General features: G+C 42.8%; 1 protein-coding gene across 4 annotated transcripts in view; it reads right to left on the bottom strand.

Annotated features, from left to right (window-relative positions):
- LOC139415293 (leucine-rich repeat and fibronectin type-III domain-containing protein 2-like) overlaps window positions 1–17981 on the bottom strand; it is a 65567-nt gene that overhangs the window by 28089 nt on the left and 19497 nt on the right. Inside the window, exon 1 of one of the 4 annotated variants that reach the window (XM_071163315.1) lies at window positions 8821–8847. The exons of 1 other annotated variant lie outside the window; for it this stretch is intronic. The gene's annotated coding sequence lies outside the window, so the exon portion shown is untranslated. Of the gene's footprint in view, window positions 1–7283; window positions 7307–8186; window positions 8247–8820; window positions 8848–17981 lie in introns of those variants that run through there. 2 more of the 4 variants (XM_071163314.1, XM_071163316.1) reach the window with 2 other exon arrangements.

The raw sequence follows: 17981 nt of genomic DNA, 5'->3' as shown, positions 1-17981 counted from the left end.
GTATTAGGTGAACAATAGGTAGGTAAAGAAATAAAACAACAGTAAAAAGACAGGCTATATACAGTAGCGAGGCTATAAAAATAGTGAGGCTACATACAGACACCGGTTAGTCAGGCAGATTTAGATAGTATGTACATGTAGATATGGTTAAAGTGACTATGCATATATGATGAACGGAGAGTAGCAGTCCCGTAAAAGAGGGGTTGGCGGGTGGGACACAATGCAGATAGCCCGGTTAGTCAATGTGCGGGAGCATTGGTTGGTCGGCCCAATTGAGGTAGTATGTACATGAATGTGTAGTTAAAGTCACTATGCATATATGATAAACAGAGAGTAGCAGCAGCGTAAAAAGAGGGGTTTGGGGGGGGGGGGTTGGAGGGGTGTATATCGTACCCGAAATACCCCAATTCTGGTTGCTAAGTTCAAAAGAATGCAATATAAAAATAGCTGACACCAGTCAAACCGATGAGGGTTCTGAAATGTAATGCCAATTATCTCAGAATCATCTTTTTTTGCAGATAGAACGTTATAGTCCCAAGCTCCCGATGTGTTATGTTGGTACAGTAAGTGTGGTAGCACACTACCATAATAGACGTCACTAATAACCTTCAGACGTACGAGTTACCATACCCAATCTCATGGATGACTAACTCTGGAAAATCAGCTGTAAATGTCTTAGCAACCCATACGGAACAATCTTCAGAGTTGATGGTGTCTTCTGAACAGTCCACAAGGTTAATTGAGGACCTCTTTGAGTGACGTCATCGTTTTTCGTGAGTGTGTTTGTCATTTTGTATATTTGTATTCTATTATATTTAGTCAATTGTGTGCATGCAGGGCTCCCTTACGGAAGAGACCTTGGTCTCAATGGGACTGACTCCCTGTTGAAATACAGGTCAAATGCATCCTACCTATAGGGGGCAGTGGCAGCTGGGACCAGGTAAGGAGCCGTCGGTATGCATAACAAGTCTGTGGTGTGCACAGAGGGAGTAGAGGGAATTACCGAGCTAATCAGCTGAATGAGTGTGATCTCCCGACCCGCGGGGCTTTTGATTTGGTGTCTTTCATTTGACATGCCCTATTGGAGTTTCATTTTGGTTTTATAATTTGTTTGTCACTGTCACGCTCGCTATCCTCAAACTCCCTGTCATGAATCGACCAAGGTGCAGCGTGCATGTAGTTCCACATCTTTTAATGAAAGTGAAACCGAAACAACCAAAAAACAAACAGGTAAACAGCAAAGACCGCGACGCAACCGAGGTGCACACAAACACACACGGAAAAATAATTACCCACAAAACACAGGCGGGAAAACGCTACCTAAGTATGGTTCTCAATCACAGACAACGATTAACAGCTGCCTCTGATTGGGAACCATACCAGGCCAAACACATAGAAATAGAAAACATAGATAAAACACATAGAATGCCCACCCCAACTCACGCCCTGACCAAACCAAAATAGAGACATAAAAAAGGAACTAAGGTCAGGACGTGACAGTCACCAACTTAAACATCAACGACCCGCCTGTGCTACTTTCACGCTAATGCACACACCTACTCAGGATACAGAACAATTGTGCAAGCTTAGGTTGTCTAAACAGTTCCGCAACACATGTACAATTTGTCTAAAACACACCGCATTTATGACAGGGCCATTAATCATGGAAAAGGTTGCCCTTTAAGGGCCCCTGTCATTTATGGTCCTCTGAGGACACCGTAAGGTCCCTTTCGGGGAAGTCATGTGACACAGGTCAATTCCAATAATGGATAATTCACTCAAGTGGAGATAATTCTGTAAACATAATGTATTCTTTGTGATCAGGGAATTCTGGGTAATAACTCAAGCCCAAAGCATTGGCGATGTCTATGACTTGCTTCATTAATCTTCCTCTTATTAATCTTGATAATGTCAGCCACACACACAAGCGGTCTACAAACATACACACACATGAGGCACGCAAGCGGGCACAAGCGCAAGTCCTCACACAAACACACATACACACAGACACACACACACACACACACACACACACAAGGCTGCTGATGGGACGATGACTCATAATGATGGCTTGAATGGATTAAATGGAATGGTATCAAACACATGGAAACCACGTGTTGGATGTGTTTGATACTGTTCCATTTATTCTGTTCCAGCCGTTACTATGAGCTCGTCCACCCCAATTAAGGTGCCACCAGCTGCCTGTGACACACACATACACCTCTATGACCTCACTGTCTACTCATCCATCAACATCCACACCCTCTTTCATCACACCGTGATGGACGTACCCTGTTTATCTAACAACATACAAGCCTAGTCTCTCTCTCTCTCTCTCTCTCTCTCTCTCTCTCTCTCTCTCTCTCTCTCTCTCTCTCTCTCTCTCTCTCTCTCTCTCTCTCTCTCTCTCTCTCTCTCTCTCTCTCTCTCTCTCTCTCTCTCTCTCTCTCTCTCTCTCTCTCTCTCTCTCTCACATACAGGTAACTACCAAAATAAAGGAAACACCAACATGAAGTGTCTTAATAATGTGTTGAGACGCCAGAACAGATTCAATGAGCCTTGACTTACAGTGCCTTGCGAAAGTATTCGGCCCCCTTGAACTTTGCGAATTTTTGCAAATATTTTGATATAAAACTGTATTTTTTTGTGAAGAATCAACAACAAGTGGGACACAATCATGAAGTGGAACGACATTTATTGAATATTTTAAACTTTTTTAACAAATCAAAAACTGAAAAATTGGGCGTGCAAAATTATTCAGCCCCTTTACTTTCAGTGCAGCAAACTCTCTCCAGAAGTTCAGTGAGGATCTCTGAATGATCCAATGTTGACCTAAATGACTAATGATGATAAATACAATCCACCTGTGTGTAATCAAGTCTCCGTATAAATGCACCTGCACTGTGATAGTCTCAGAGGTCCGTTAAAAGCGCAGAGAGCATCATGAAGAACAAGGAACACACCGGGCAGGTCCGAGATACTGTTGTGAAGAAGTTTAAAGCCGGATTTGGATACAAAAAGATTTCCCAAGCCTTAAACATCCCAAGGAGCACTGTGCAAGCGATAATATTGAAATGGAAGGAGTATCAGACCACTGCAAATCTACCAAGACCTGGCCGTCCCTCTAAACTTTCAGCTCATACAAGGAGAAGACTGATCAGAGATGGAGCCAAGAGGCCCATGATCACTCTGGATGAACTGCAGAGATCTACAGCTGAGGTGGGATACTCTGTCCATAGGACAACAATCAGTCGTATATTGCACAAATCTGGCCTTTATGGAAGAGTGGCAAGAAGAAAGCCATTTCTTAAAGATATCCATAAAAAGTGTCGTTTAAAGTTTGCCACAAGCCACCTGGGAGACACACCAAACATGTGGAAGAAGGTGCTCTGGTCAGATGAAACCAAAATTGAACTTTTTGGCAACAATGCAAAACGTTATGTTTGGCATAAAAGCAACACAGCTCATCACCCTGAACACACCATCCCCACTGTCAAACATGGTGGTGGCAGCATCATGGTTTGGGCCTGCTTTTCTTCAGCAGGGACAGGGAAGATGGTTAAAATTGATTGGAAGATGGATGGAGCCAAATACAGGACCATTCTGGAAGAAAACCTGATGGAGTCTGCAAAAGACCTGAGACTGGGACGGAGATTTGTCTTCTAACAAGACAATGATCCAAAACATAAAGCAAAATCTACAATGCAATGGTTCAAAAATAAACATATCCAGGTGTTAGAATGGCCAAGTCAAAGTCCAGACCTGAATCCAATCGAGAATCTGTGGAAAGAACTGAAAACTGCTGTTCACAAATGCTCTCTATCCAACCTCACTGAGCTCGAGCTGTTTTGCAAGGAGGAATGGGAAAAAATTTCAGTCTCTCGATGTGAAAAACTGATAGAGACATACCCCAAGCGACTTACAGCTGTAATCGCAGCAAAAGGTGGCGCTACAAAGTATTAACTTAAGGGGGCTGAATAATTTTGCACGCCCAATTTTTCAGTTTTTGATTTGTTAAAAAAGTTTGAAATATCCAATAAATGTCGTTCCACTTCATGATTGTGTCCCACTTGTTGTTGATTCTTCACAAAAAATACAGTTTTATATCTTTATGTTTGAAGCCTGAAATGTGGCAAAAGGTCGCAAAGTTCAAGGGGGCCGAATACTTTCCTAAGGCACTGTAGATTAAGTGTTTGGAACTCTATTGGAGCGATACGACACCATGCTTCCAAGAGAAATTACATCATTTGGTATTTTGTTGAATTCAAGTTGTTCATTTGGGTTAAGATCTGGTGACTGAGACGGCCATGGAATATGGTTTACATCGTTTTCATGCTCATCAAACAATTCAGTGACCACTCGTGCCCTATGGCTGGTGGCATTGTCATCCTAGATGAGACCACTCCCATCAGAATAGAGTTGTTTCCCCATAGGTTAAAGGTGATCTCTCAGGATGACTGTGTGTTTATTGTTGTTCACCTTGCCCTCGAAAGGGTTGAGTGGACCTTAACCATGCACCCATTTCAATATACTTTGTATCCCTCATTTACTCAAGTGTTTCATTTATTTTGGCAATTACCTGTATATTATCTTGCAAGGATTTCCATATAAAGTAGCGTATGCTATAAAGCAGGATTTTTTTTTGTTGCATCAATTGATTTGAACCACATTTGTAATTATGTCGACTTGCGGCAGAATTCAAAGACCTTTGGTAACACAAAGCATCTCTGGGGCTTTTGATCTCCAGAAAATGGAGGTGGCTAATCATTGGCCCGGTGAATAGAGAAACGGCAAAGCTGTAAGGATGGATAAGAGAGCACGCTTCACTTTAAAGTGGAAATCAGCAGTTGAAACAATAACAAAGCAAATCCCCGCCCCTGTTTCAGTAAAAAGCTGAGGGATGGGTCTGGAGAAATGTAATCACTCTCAAGTTCAAAGACAGAGCTATGGACGCAAAGATTGACCGTCCATGATATCAAAATTATAGTTTGAACCATTTTTAAGACTATATCGTTTTTGCTTACATTTACCTTGTTTACAAACATTGGAGTAAAATACATTCATATTTAGGTTCTGATTGAGTCAGACAGTTGAACATGGATTAGTAAAATGTGTATTCATATTGATCATAACCCATTCATAGATGTTTAATATAGGTCCATATTAACCATTTACTAATATTTATTTAAGTATTTTTGCGTGGCCTCATCTAGCGTGGGCTGTTTATACCTTATAAACAGGGGCGGCAGGTAGCATAATGGTTAGAGCGTTGGGCCAGTAACTGAAAGGTTGCTAGATCGAATCCCTGAGCTGACAAGGTAGAAGTCTGTTGTTCTGCCCCTGAACAAGGCAGTTAACCCACTGCTCCTAGGCCGTCATTGTAAACAAGAATTTGTTCTTTAACTGACCTGCCTAGTTAAATGAAGGTAAAAATATAAATAAATACTATTACAAAAAATGGGGGGGGGCGCTGAGAGTTTCCCTTTGCGGGGGTTGAGATTTCGCATCCCGGAACTCCCGATTTCTGACAAGGGTTTATAATTAGACCGGCAAAAAAATCATCACAGGTCTAGCTTCTAACATGCTCACCCACTGGCAGGTGCATCAGAACATTATCACAGAGGTTCAAATGTCTGCTTACAATATGGGCTAATCAGTTGCCTGAGGAAAAGGAGAGGAACACATGGCGCCTGGATAGAATGTTGGTAGCACAGAGGCCACGACAACATGACGACTAATTTGTGCTAATTCTGGTGTTATCCATTGTATAACAAATCAAATCAAACCCTTATTAGTCAAAGGATTTCAACTGTACTGTGAACTCTTCAAATCGAATGTTGGTTGTATCGAAGAAGCTCGCTCGTTTCTTATCATTCTTGTATTATTCATTGTTATTGTCAAATCATAATTTACTCAGGGGAAAATAGATTGTCGTACACTTCTCGGAAAATAAACCATGATTCATATTTCCATGGATATGATACTCCTACCGGTTTCTTGCATTGTTTTAGCAGGTATCTCTCTCATTAAGAGGCTCGGCTGTAGGTGAGATGTTTCCGACCCAGATAATTATCAAGCCTCCGCATCACATTCAGACGTGGGTACTTGCAGTTCTATAATTGGTATCGCAGGCAGGTACAACACATCTTCCCTTATATATATGATCATAACATAGCCTACAGGGAAGAACGTGTGGCTGAGATTTATATATTCACCCACACATTTACTTTGACAGTGCCTGCCTGTACATATGCTGTATGTTCAGATTGTATACCATATGTTTTCTAGTGAGATTGAGATATTGGATTGTCTGTGCATGTTAATATTGTGTGCTGCATAGTTCTAGTCAGATGAAGATATCGGATTGGGAGAGTTCTGCCTGGCTGCATGTGACAATCCCATCTCTGTCACCTTGCAGACAGAGTGATCCAGTGTAAACGTCTCGATCTGGGTGTTGAGTCTTTGTCTGCAGAAGCTGGATCAGGACTGATACTTTATTTCATCTTCAAGACCGGGTGCCTATTAGCATCCTTCTGCTAGCGGTTTAGTGAACGGGCTCTAAGTAGCTTTCAGAACAGATATCTCCTCTCCCCTATCCCCTTCCTGAATGGAGGGTTGCATGAGTCTACAAAGACGTCTGTTCTGAGTGTGCACTTTAGAGAGGGAACTACCAAGTTGATGGAGACGGTTGTGTTTAGGGGAAATGTCAGTGATTTGGGCCGGGAAGGAGGGCCTGAAGGACTAAATGGCAGGGGTACATGGTAGGGTGGGAATTGCGGAGGGAGTGGAGAGCTGTGGTTCACTCGGCTTGTTAAATGGAGCATCCTGCTACAGACACACAGGAAGGCAGACAGATACAGCGAGACAGACAGACAGATGCCCGCACGCACGCACATACACACAGACACACACACAACATCACGCCCTGTAAGGCTCCGCTCTTGTGATGTGTCGCCTTTTTTCTGCTGCAGTGCCATTTTAATTCTTCCCGCATGGCTGCATGGTTTCTCGGGCAACACTGATCTCATTTATCAAAAGTGACAGCCTGGGCTAAAGATCAGCATATTCTAACTAAGAGAAAAGAAAACACTCTCTCTCCCTCACCTTTGCATAGCCCTGTCTCTTTCTCTCATTTTAATAACCCCAGAACTTTTTATTTGGTTTTGTGTATTTTTTTCAGACAGGGGGTTATAGGTACAAAAACAATCAAAGAAATGCACAACAAAGATAACCCCAAACCATTCCCCCTTCAGTCCCCATCCACCCACCCACATCCTCCCCACCTGTTTTTCGTAGCAGCGATGCCTGCCAGCTGCAATCTTCTCTGATTGATTGAGAGATTCGAGGGACTCCCATCGTCAAGTAACATACTGTAATAGATGCAAAGCATTACATTTTTAAATTACCCCAGAGCTTCCTCATTCACAAACCAGGTCTTCTGTCTTCCGCCGCCAAGTTTCCTATGACTTTGAGGAGCAAGGTCCCATTAAAAAGATGAAAAGAATAATAGCTGTTGGTGACACAACGAGATTGATCCTCTATTGTCTGCTTAATTAACCTCATCAGCTAATTCTCCGTCCACCTACTCAAAGGTTTCTTTGGTGTGACATGGCAAAGGATTCCTTCCTTCTAACGCAGCGGTGAGATTGCATTTCAGGGGAAATGATTTGCCCTTTTGGGAAGACATATGACGGGATTACTTTTACCTTCTCCACAATTAGGAATCGAAATTAAATATATAAACCATTGACAACTCAATTGTTCAGGCCATCATTTGGATCCTTCCTTGGTCCAATAGAGAAAAGTCCCTGGCATGCCTGCAATGTGGTAATAGCCTTTATCTCCCGAGCACCATAGATCACATTGCCACAGATCAGCAGGCTTCATGACCAAATCTCTCAGGGGAGAATACTCAGGGCAATAACAGGCTGCAGGGAGAGAGAGAGGCCCTCTCAAATGCCAGCGCAGTCATGCAAGGGGCAATATAAGTTAGAGTATATTGGCAGAGCAGTTAAATAGGCATGAAGACACACAGGTGCACTAGCATGCACAAACATGCACGCACACACAGACTACACATACATGCAAACACACACGCACACACCCATTTTGCACTGGGAACAAGACATACAGTGGGGAGAACAAGTATTTGATACACTGGCGATTTTGCAGGATTTCCTACTTACAAAGCATGTAGAGGTCTGTCATTTTTATCATGGGTACACTTCAACTGTGAGAGACGGAATCTAAAACAAAAAAAACAGAAAATCACATTGTATGATTTTTAAGTAATTAATTAGAATTTTATTGCATGACATAAGTATTTGATACATCAGAAAAGCAGAACTTATAATATTTAGTACAGAAACTGTAGTTCTTGACCAGGTTTGCACACACTGCAGCAGGGATTTTGGCCCACTCCTCCATACAGACCTTCTCCAGATCCTTCATGTTTCGGGGCTGTCGCTGGGCAATACGGACTTTCAGCTCCCTCCAAAGATTTTCTATTGGGTTCAGGTCTGGAGACTGGCTAGTTAAAAATCATACAATGTGATTTTCTGGAATTTTGTTTTAGTTTCCGTCTCTCACAACTGAAGTGTACCTATGATAAAAAATTACAGACCTCTACATGCTTTGTAAGTAGGAAAACCTGCAAAATCGGCAGTGTATCAAATACTTGTTCTCCCCACTGTAAATCAAGACGGACACATCTTCATTCCAATCTAGCCTCCCTATTGGGCCATAGTCACAGGTAATGGGATGAGACAGAGAGCTCTGTGTCTCAGGGAGCATCTGCCCAGGCTGACCCCCACACTGTACCTGCCAGTCCCCCTCCGCCCATCTCAGTCCCCCCGGTCTCCCTGGCTGAGCGGTCAGCTGTAGTTGGCCCATCTGGCAGCTCAGATAGTCAGTAGACTTCCCCTGATGCTGCACCTGCTCTAATGAATGACTTAGAAAATTAGGAGCATTAAACACAGGCTAAGAAATGCTGTCCGACAAAAACAGGTTCTAAATCTCTCTGGGAGAGGCGTTTGTTGTGTTCCAAGTGGTAAGAGTGTGAGAAGAAGCTACCCGCCCGAGGCAATCAATATAAGCACGGCTGTTTGTAAAAAGAGATGCGAGAGATAGAGAGGGGGCAGCATGGGAAAGGGAGGGAGAGATATGAAGGGAAGAGAGAGAGGAGGGAGAGAGACAGAGTGAGATATCACTGATAACAGGGCAGTCTTATTCACCAACTAACAACTAACCAGGTCTATTCCTGCTGCTGTGGTGTCAATTGCACCTGTGAATGAGTGAGACAACACCCACGAACCCCAGCCCCTCATCCTCCTCTTCATCAACATCTCTGAATATAGCACTCCACAACATTGCAAATAGTCACCATCATTTAACACTGTATTCAATGTTGTTTTGACGTAGCTCATTGTCCAATCCTCATCATATGACTCCTGCCCAGCACTTACTATAACCATCTCTCTCTCTCTCTCTCTCTCTCTCTCTCTCTCTCTCTCTCTCTCTCTCTCTCTCTCTCTCTCTCTCTCTCTCTCTCTCTCTCTCTCTCTCTCTCTCTCTCTCTCTCTCTCTCTCTCTCTCTCTCTCTCTCTCTCTCTCTCTCTCTCTCTCTCTCTCTCTCTCTCTCTCTCTCTCTAAAAAACACTACATTCAGGAAAAACACACAAAAAAAACGACATGCCAAGTGTAGACCATACAGTATATTGTGTTACTCAACAGGTTATAGAAAAGAGCAGGTCTGAGGTCTTTGTTCAGAAACCAGTCCTACCCATCTACAGGTTATAGAAAAGGGGATATTTTTTGTATGTTTTCATAATGAGAACACCCCCCAACTTCTATGTCAAAGATAGTAAAACAGTAATGTCCCCAAATATATTACAGTATACTACTAGTATTTTGTTACTACAGTATTTATACTATAGTCAACTGTAAATAATACAGTACACTACAGTGGATACTACAGTAGTGTCACTCTCCCTCTCTCTCTCCCTTTTTCTTGCTCTGTCGCTTTCTCTGCCTCTCTCTCCTGCTCTCCTCTCTCTCTCATTCTCTCTTCCTATCTCCGCCTCTCTCCCGCTCTTTTGCTTTCTCTCGCTTTCTCTGCCTCTCTCTCCTGCTCTCCTCTCTCTCATTCTCTCTTGCTATCTCCGCCTCTCTCCAGCTCTTTTGCTTTCTCTCGCTTTCTCTGCCTCTCTCTCCCACTCTCTCTCTCTCTCGTGCACTTTCTCTGCCTCTCTCGCTCTCTCTGCCTCGCTCTCTCTCCCACTCTCTCCCGCTCTCTCTGTCTCTGCCTCACTCTCTCTCATGCTCTCTCCCACTCTTTCCCGCTCTCTCTCGCTCGCTTGCTTTCTCTGCTTTCTCTGGTCCTCTTTCTCTGCCTCTCTCGTTTTCTCTGCCTTTCTCTTTCTCCCGCTCTCTCTTTCTCCCCATTTTCTCTGTTTGAGTAGGACCAGGAGAGGCGACTGCTCTTATCAGTGTGTGTCAGACAGCATCCCACGTCCTCCTACAGTACACGAAGCCCGCAGGCTCACACACGCAGGAATCACATTTATGCCTAAAAAGAGTCAGTGAAGATCATAGACAAAGAGAAAGAGGACCAGAGGGACACACAGACCCAGAGAGGCAGAGATGGACAGAGGAATGGAGAAAGGGATCGACAGAGATATTTCCTTCTCTTACATACTGCACATTTCAGAACATTACAGTATTTTGGGTGGTGGCAATGGTCATGGTGGTGGCGGTGGCAATGATGATGATTGCGGTCTTGCTACTGCTATGAAATAAGATACATTACTTCTACTCCTACTGTTATGAATGTCAATGTAATGGTGCAACACTACTCAGCCCACAATATATCAAACTCGTAGAATATTTTGTAAAATAGTTTCAATCCCACTTCTGCTTTGGATTTTGTATTGCCAAAGCTGTTTAATAAAAGATTATACGATCGTTAGTTCAGAGAGTATCAAATTCACTGGGCTTTTTAGTGAAGCACGATAAAAGGCAGATCTTATCCAGTGTGCCCTAGCCTTTAAACTAATCAAAAGGGGGGAAGCAACATTTATTTTAATCTTTTTAATAAGTGTTACATAACCTTTTTTTCATGTAGATTAGAGATTGAGCTAAAAGCACAGAGAGATTTCACTACAGAGACACTGTTGTTATTATGTCGCATTATCTATTGACTTCTGTTGGCACAGCATGTCTCCCAAGGTCATCTAACCGTCATAGTTTTGTAAATGGCTTTCAATGGAGTGGAAGTTAGTTGCCTTGAGAAGATCAATGGAGTTCTCTATTGGGATTCTTCTGGGGCTTTTGTGAACAACAAATTGAGCATGAGTGTTGTTGGCCCACTTTCTAATGTTTTTTTTCTGTTTGTTAAGCCATGTCTTTGTTGAGGTGCTTCACATAGGGCATTCAAGGGGACTTTGAATACTATACTGCGGATTGTTGCATGCGTACAGTCGAAAAAAGGGATTCATTATCGCATGAAATAATTATAGACAGAGCTCAGAGCAATCTCGAGGTAATGAGAGCAATTAAACGGGGATGAAATATTAATAGGGCAGGATATTACTTTCCTGTAAATTTCTAAGTCAATACAAGTGGCATAAAAAGTAAAGTCCTGTTGCTTTTCGGGGGGCTCCGCATGGCTCTTTGGTAGCATCCTTCCTACTCAGGAAAACAGGCTAAAGACGGAAACTAAAAGAAGCAGAAATCGTCTAGAGAAATGGCTTACAGTAAACAATCCCCATCCATAAACAGCCTTCATGTTTATGTGAGCCTCTCTTATCTCCTGTCATATAACTCATTGGAATAATGAAATGCCGTGGAGTCAGTGCCTATGCAGTGGCTGCCCAGAGGGGGTTATAGCTAGCCTGCAAACAAGTCCCATCTGGCCAATAACTAAATGTCATTCCATTGTCTCTTTGAAACTTCTCAAACAATAATAACGTTGTGCACTGAGTTTACCAAACATTAATAACCCCTCTTTGACCTAAGAACTGCCTCAATTCGTCGGGTCATGGACTCAACAAGGTGTCGGAACCATTCCACGGGGATGCTGGCCCATGTTGACTCCAATGCTTCCCACAGTTGTGTCGAGTTGGCTGGATGTCCTTTGGGTGGTGGACCATTCTTGATAAACACAGGACATTTTTCTCTCCTCTCTCAAGGCTTAAAATCCCTCTTTTACCTGTCTCCTCTCCTTCTGATTGCAGTGGATTGAACATCATAGTTTTCACCTGGATTCACCTGGTCAGTCTATGTCAAGGAAAGGGTTTTTAATGTTTTCAGTGTATAGGGTCAAATCTAAGAATGCAATCCGGAAAGATCAAAAATGGAATATATACTGTCAAGAGTGTTGGATCAGATGAAATTACGACGGGGTTAGTTCCGGCCTTGCCGTCTTAATTGGAGCCACACGGCGCTGCTGTGAAAGAGACGAGAAGACAAATAAACAATAAGTCGCTCAAGAAATGATGACGGCGCATTTTAAATAGGGGTAATGGAAAGCTCAGGAAGATGCAATTATGTCGACTCAGTGGGAAGGAAGTGAAGTTATTATATCGCGGCAGATTTTCAATACAAACCTAACCCATCTGGGGTGGCAGGTAGCCTAGTGGTTAGAGTGTTGGGCCAGTAGCCGAAAGGTTGCTGGATTGAATTCTTGAGCTGACAAGGTAAAAAATCTGTCATTCTGCCCCTGAACAAAGGCAGTTAACCCACTGTTCCCTGGTAGGCAGTCATTGTAAATAAGAATTTGTTCTTAACTGACTTGCCTAGTTAAATAAAGGTTACATTTACTCAAGAGTCTCGGGACAGTAGAAGAGTAGCAGCAACAGTTATTCATACAGACAGAGGACACCATTTCAAAGTGCCACACATATACAGTGCATCAGTACATTTCAGATATTTGAAAACATATATTGATAAAGTGATCTGAAAACGAAATTAATAAAAAATAAGTGCACCAAAAATAAGAAGCAGCAAAAATGACCAAAATTACTATATATAAATGCTACATAAATTACTATTTGGACTACTATAACTGCAAATTATCAGCATTCTTTACTGTCTCAATGTCCTCTCCTTGTTTGGGGTGGAGTTCGGCGGTCGACGTCACCGGCTTTCTAGCCATCGACGATCCACTTTTCATTTTCCATTTGTTTTGTCTTTGTTTTCTACACACCTGGTTTCTATTCCCCAATTACATGTTCATTATTTAACACTCTGTTGGTGTGCGTGTTTGTTTATTATGTTCAGGTTGTATCTTTATGGATGGTATTGTTTGCCGGGTTCGTTTTTATGCCCGTTATTTACGAGTTGACCGGTATTTTCACGCACCTTTAGTATTTGTTTTATACTGGTGCAGTTCGTGGAATAAACTACCTTGTACACTCATCTCTGCTCTCCTGCGCTTGATTCCATGCACCAGTTACGCACAGCCTGACACTTAAGCTGCTATGTAAACGTTTTAGGCTCAACTGTTCAGTTGGGTTCTTGATATATTCAGGTGTGTCATGTGTGCTTCCTTCTGTGTCTTGGAGATACTTTTTAGCCACATGTTTGTGCTGATGTGACTCGTGGTTAATACATACAGTATGGTGCCTTTGGAAAGTATTCAGACCCCTTGACTTTTTCCCCAAAAAATGTACGTTACAGCCTTAATCTAAAATGGATTAAATAAAAAGATTTCCTCAGCAATCTACACACAACGCCCCATAATGACAAAGCGAAATGTAAAATATATATATAAAAAAAACAAAAAAAACAAACAAAACAGAATGTATTTATTTACATACTGTACGTATTCAGACCTTTTGTTATGAGACTCGAAATTGAGTTTAGGTCAAAGGAATTGTCCGTAGAGCTCTGAGACAGGATTGTGTCGAGGCACAGATCTGGGGAAGGGTACCAAAACATTTCTGCAGCATAGAAGGTCCCCAGGAACACATTGGCCTCCATCATTCTTAAATGGAAGAAGTTTGGAACCACCAAGACTCTTCCTAGAGCTGGCCGCCCGGCCAAACTTAGCAATCGGGGGAGAAGGGCCTTGGTCAGGGAGCTGACCAGGAACCTGATGGTCACTCTGACAGAGCTCTAGAGATCCTCTGTGGAGATGGGAGAACCTTCCAGAAGGACAACCATCACTGCCTGGTATGGCAATTGCTTGGCCTCCGACCGCAAGGCACTTCAGAGGGTAGTGCGTACGGCCCAGTACATCACCTTCCAGAAGGACAACCATCACTGCCTGGTACGGCAATTGCTCGACCTCCGACCGCAAGGCACTTCAGAGGGTAGTGCGTACGGCCCAGTACATCACTGGGGCAAAGCTGCCTGCCATCCAGGACCTCTACACCAGGCGGTGTCAGAGGAAGGCCTAAAAATTGTCAAAGACCCCAGCCACCCCAGTCATAGACTGTTCTCTCTACTACCGCATGGCAAGCGGTACTGGGAAGTCTAGGACAAAAAGGCTTCTCAACAGTTTTTACCCCCAAACCACAAGACTCCTGAACAGGTAACCAAATAGTTACCCGGACTATTTGCATTGTGTGCCAACCCAACCCCTCTTTTTCGCTGCTGCTCCTCTCTGTTTATCTTATATGCATAGTCACTTTAACTATACATTCATGTACATACTACCTAAATTGGCCCGACCAACTAGTGCTCCCGCACATTGGCTAACCGGGCTATCTGCATTGTGTCCCATCACCCGCCAACCGCTCTTTCTACACTTCTGCTACTCTCTGTTCATCATATATGCATAGTCACTTTAACGATACCTACATGTACATACTACCTCAATAAGCCTGACTAAAAAGGTGTCTGTATATAGCCTTGCTACTCTTTTGTCAAATGTTTTATTTCTTTACTTACCTACACACACACACACACACACACACACATCTTTTTTTCTCGCACCATTGGTTAGAGCCTGTAAATAAGCATTTCACTGTAAGGTCTACACCCGTTGTATTCGGCGCACGGGACAAATATACTTTGATTTGATTTGATCTCTGCAGCACTCTACCAATCAGGCCTTTACGGTAGAGTGGCCAGAAGGAAGCCAGTCCTCAGGAAAAAGGCACATGACTGTCACGTACACTCTAGGTCAAGGTCACCAGCCTGTATCATTGTTACGCACAGCTGTCACCATCGTTACGCGCACCAACGCCTCATCAGACTCACCTGGACTTCATCACCTCCCTGATTACCTTCCCTATATCTGTCACTCCCTTTGGTTCCTTCCCCAGGTGTTATTATAAATGTTTCTGTTTCATGTCTGTACGCTGCTCGTGTTTCTTGTTTTGTCCAATTTCGTTCATTTATTAAATTTATTCACTCCCTGTACTTGCTTCCCGACTCCCAGCGTACACGTTACACATGACAGCCCGCTTGGAGTTTGCCAAAAGGCACCCAAAGACTCTCAGACCTTGATGAACAAGATTCTCTGGTCTGATGAAACCAAGATGACATTTTTTTGGCCTGAATGCCTAAGCGTCACGTCTGGAGGACACCTGGCTCCATCCCTACGGCAAAGCATGGTGATGGCAGCATCATCTAGTGGAGATGTTTTTCTGAGGCAGGGACTGGGAGACTAGTCAGGATCGAGGCAAAGATGATCGGAAACAAAGTACAGATAGATCAAGTAAAGGGGTTTCCTAAGACACTGTGTGTACAGTACCAGTCAAAGGAATGGACACACCTACTCATTCAAGGGTTTTTCTTAATTGTTACTATTTTCTACATTGTAGAATAATAGTGAAGGCATCAAAACTATGGAATCATGTAGTATTTAAAAAAAACTGTAAACAAAGCAAAAGTATATTGACGGGTTGGGTCACTGCCTGGTATGGCAACTGTTCGGACTCCGACTGCAAGCTAGTACAGAGTGTAGTGCGTACGCCCCAGTACATCACAGGGGCTAAGCTTTGTGCCATCCAGGACTTCTATACAAGGCCACCCTAGTCATAGACTGTTCTCTCTGCTCCCGCACGGCAAGCGGTACCGGCGTGCCAAGTCTAGGTCCAAGACGCTTCTAAACAGCGTCTAGCCCCAAGCCTTAAGACTCCCAAACAGCTAATCAATAGGCTCCTCAGACTATTTGCATTGCCCCCCCCCCCGCCTCTTCTACGCTTCTGCTATCTATGTATAGTCACTATAAAAACCCGACCTACATGTACAGTACATGTTACCTCAATTACCTCGACACCGGTGCCCCCGCACATTGACTCTGTACCGGTACCCCTTGTATATAGCCACGCTATTGTTATTTACTGTTGCTCTTTAATTACTTGTTATTCTTATCTCTTACTTTTTTGTGTTGGTATTTTCTTAACTGCATTGTTGGTTAAGGGCTTGTGAGTAAGCATTTCACTGTTTTCGGCACTTGACAAATACAAATTTGACTTGAAAATATATTTTGATTCTTCAAAGTAGCCACCCTTTGCCTTGGCATTCTCACAGTCAGTTTCATGAGGTTGTCACCTGGAACACATTTCAATTAACAGGTGTCCCTTGTTAAAAGTTTATTTGTGTAATTTATTTCCTTCTTAATGCGTTTTAGCCAATCAGTTGTGTTGTGACCAGGTAGGGGTGGTATACAGAAGTTACCCCTATTTGGTAAAAGACCAACTCCATATTATGGCAAGAACAGCTCAAATAAGCAAAGAGAAATGACAGTCCATCATTACATTAAGACATGAAGGTCAGTCAATGCGAAAAATTTTAAGAACTTTGAAAGTTTCTTCAAGTGCAGTTGCAAAAACCATCAAGCGCTATGATGAAACTTGCTCTCATGAGGACTACCACAGGAAAGGAAGACCCAGAGTTACCTCTGCTGCAGAGGATAAGTTCATTAGAGTTAACTGCACCTCAGAAATTGCAGCCCAAATAAATCCTTCAGAGTTCAAGTAACAGACACATCTCAACATCAACTGTTCAGAGGAGACCTCAGGCCTTCATGACTAATTGCTGCAAATAAACCACTTCTGAAGGACACCAATAAGAAGAAGTGACTTGCTTGGGCTAAGAAACACAAGCAATGGACATTAGACCAGTGGAAATCTGTCCTTTGGTCTGATGAGTCCAAATTAGAGATTTTTGGTTCCAACCACCGTGTCTTTGTGAGACGCAAAGTAGGTGAACAAATGATCTCAGCATGTGTGGTTCCCACCGTGAAACATGGAGGAGGAGGTGTGATGGTGTGGGGGTGCTTTTCTGGTGACACTGTTAGTGATTTATTTAGAATTTAAGGCACACTTAAGCAGCATGGCTACCACAGCATTCTGCAGTGATACGTCATCCCATCTAGTTTGCACTTAGGGGGACTATCATTTTTTTAATCAACAGGACAATGACCCAAAAACACACCTTCAGACTGTGTAAAGGCTATTTGACCAAGAAGGAGAGTGATGGAGTGCTGCATCAAATGACCTGGCCTCCACAATCACCCGACATCAACCAGATTGAGATGGTTGGGGATAAATTGGACCGCAGAGTGAAGGAAAAGCAGCCAACAAGTGGTTAGCATATGTGGGAACTCTTTCAAAACTGTTGGAAAAGCATTCCTCATGAAGCTGGTTGAGAGAATGCCAAGACTGTGCAACGCTGTCATCAAGGTAAAGGGTGGATACTTTGAAGAATCTCAAATATAAAATTATTTTGATTTGTTTAACACTTTTTTGTGTTATTTCATAGTTTTGATGTCTTCACTATTATTCTACAATGTAGAAAATAGTCAAAATAAAGAAATACCCTTGAATGAGTAGGTGTGTCCAAACATTTTTGTTTGGTACTGTATATATAATATTATTATTTTTTTATTTTGTCTTGTATTGATTGTATGTGGGTGTTTTAACGTGCAGGGTATTACATTCCTCATTTTGTTTATAGTGTGCAAGTTGAATTCAGCAGGGGAGAATTGTTTCCACCTGCCGCTGCAGAAATGTGTATTTTATAATTAT

Source organism: Oncorhynchus clarkii, chromosome 8, assembly GCF_045791955.1.
Source record: "Oncorhynchus clarkii lewisi isolate Uvic-CL-2024 chromosome 8, UVic_Ocla_1.0, whole genome shotgun sequence".
NCBI classification, from domain to species: Eukaryota; Metazoa; Chordata; class Actinopteri; order Salmoniformes; family Salmonidae; genus Oncorhynchus; species Oncorhynchus clarkii.
Note: the sequence above shows the minus strand (reverse complement) of the source record. Positions and strands in the feature narration are given on the sequence as shown.